Below are 2,500 nucleotides of genomic sequence, written 5' to 3'. Positions count from 1 at the left end.
AGAAAACATGTCTCCAACAAGCATAAAGGCTTCTATCTCAAAACGTATTGTTCAAAATGTGACAAAGAAGCCGAATATCACAATATTGCATGTCACTATGCAAAATGTAAAGGAAGACCTCAAAAAGGAACAAAGATTGGAGTTTCACAACACGCTCGGCACGCACATCCAAGAGCGCAAAATGAGGCTAGATTGGCAGCTCTAGCAAGCAGCAAACCATCAAAACTATGGTCACAGGAGGAAATATTGTTATTAACAGAATTGGAAAAAGTGTACGAGAACAAAAGAAACATTAATGCGCTGATGGTCCCGCATTTTGACAATAAAAATAGTAAACAAATTGCAGAAAAAAGAAGAGATAGAAGAGATAAGAGCAAAAAATCGACAAAGGATGTACTGCAAGCATCCAATATCTCTGAGAATGACTCCTGCGATGAACCAGAGATTACAGTAGAAGTAACAACAGAAAGGCGCAGAGACTTTATCAATCGGAAACGAGCGCCAAAAATAAGAAACTTTGATGAGCTGAATGATAGAATCACAGAAATCGAAAAGTACACAAAAAACATCCAGCATCATGATGCTGCTATGGATCTGATGGATGATATAGTGACTTATATATCAGAAAACACCAATGATATAAGTCCTGTACCATCAAATCATACCGAACTAACGAGCGAACCCGATAATGAACCTATGAACTCTGCTCAAGTTGAGCAACAGACTGCCCCTGTACAAAACAAGATACCAAAGAAAGATGAAAGGCCCAATCAAACACACAAGAAAAAATATACAAAAGCAAAGGGCAGTTACAAAGAATATCAGACAATGTTCCAAAAAGACAAAAAGAAAATTGCCAGGATAATCACTGATGGGGCAGAAGATGCCACTTGTCAAATCAGTGCTGATGAAATCTTCCAATACTATAAAGGCATAATTGAAAAAGAAAACAAGAAAAATCCCAAATTCATCCCAATTGATCGGATACCAGATGAATGGGAAATTGGAAGTTTATGTAAAGAAATTACACTGCTCGAAGTAACTAAAGCCTTTGATGAATCAGATTTAAAGAAAGCAGTGGGGCCTGATAAAATTGGTCTGAATGACTTAAATAAAGTGCATAGCAGGCAACCAAGACTACTACCCAGAATCTTATCATCTTGGCTATTGATGAGAAGAGTACCAGACAGTATTAAGAAGAACCGGTCAATACTAATACCCAAGAATGTACCGATTAGCGAACTCAAAAAGATAAGTAATTGGCGTCCAATTACTATCGGTACGGCATTCATGAAGTTGTTCACGAAAATATTAACTAAAAGACTCACATTTTTCGTTGAAATAAATACGAGACAAAAAGGCTTCATGAAGGTGCGAGGTTGTCTCGAAAATCTGACTCTTCTGCAAAACATTATAAAAGGGGCACGAAAGAACAGAAGCTCGTTGGCAGTGGTGTTCATAGATATATCAAAAGCTTTTGACTCTGTCAGCCATGGTCATATTCTACAGAGTCTTGAAAGACACACGGTTCCATCATGCATCAGAGACATAATAAAAGACTTATACACTGACTCAACAACATTTTTCAAGGGAAAAAACAATGAAGCAACTCCAGAAATAACAATGAAGTCAGGAGTTAAGCAAGGTGACTCTTTATCCCCACTGCTGTTTAATATTGCCATGGATCCTCTGATCTGTGATCTTCAGAAAGAAGGCAAGGGCTTCACATTTGGTTCCAATAATCTCATCAAGCAAATCACCGCTCTGGCCTTTGCCGATGACATCGCAGTACTCAGCAACACCTGGGAAGGAATGAGTACAAATCTGAAAATCATTGAAAAATTCAGTAAAATAACAGGATTAAAACTTAATGTGAAAAAAACACATGGATTTTATATAAGTCATCATAAAGATAAGATCCTAGTAAACAACTGTAGACCATGGCAATTTGAAAAACAAAACATTGAAAACATCCACCCAGGAGAAAGTGAGAGATACCTCGGACTGAACTTCGATCCACACACCGGCCATTCAAGCAACAACAAAATTAATGAGGTTCTTGTTGACTGGGCTCAAAAACTCGACAATCTACCACTTAAGCCCACACAGCAAATAGAAATATTCTGTCAATACTTGATCCCTAAACTGTCATTTAAACTGGAAATGACAGGAACAGAAGCGAAAACTTTAAACATTCTGGATCAAACAATTAGAAAGTATGTCAAACATTTCCTACACCTTCCTGCATACACATGTGATGGTCTCCTGTACTCGAAAAGATCCTTTGGGGGCCTCAGTATTCCAAAGTTATGTACGACAATTGATCTGAACAAAGTTAATAACCTATTGTACCTCAGGGAAGCTCCAGACCTGTACATAGCTCATTCATTCATGTATGCAGGAGAAGTAATCAATGAAAAAATTGATAACATCATTAGAACACACAAACTCAACATAGTAGGCAGTAGATCTCTGAGTCATGAACTAAATTTGATAGCAA

The 2,500-nt window shown here is 37.6% G+C and overlaps 1 pseudogene; it reads left to right on the top strand.

Moving 5' to 3' along the window:
• Positions 1 to 2,500, top strand: part of LOC146812484 (28S ribosomal RNA) — an 8,124-nt pseudogene that overhangs the window by 3,244 nt on the left and 2,380 nt on the right.

This window comes from Triturus cristatus, chromosome 7 (assembly GCF_964204655.1).
Source record: "Triturus cristatus chromosome 7, aTriCri1.1, whole genome shotgun sequence".
NCBI classification, from domain to species: Eukaryota; Metazoa; Chordata; class Amphibia; order Caudata; family Salamandridae; genus Triturus; species Triturus cristatus.
This window is presented reverse-complemented; position numbering and strand designations above follow the sequence as displayed.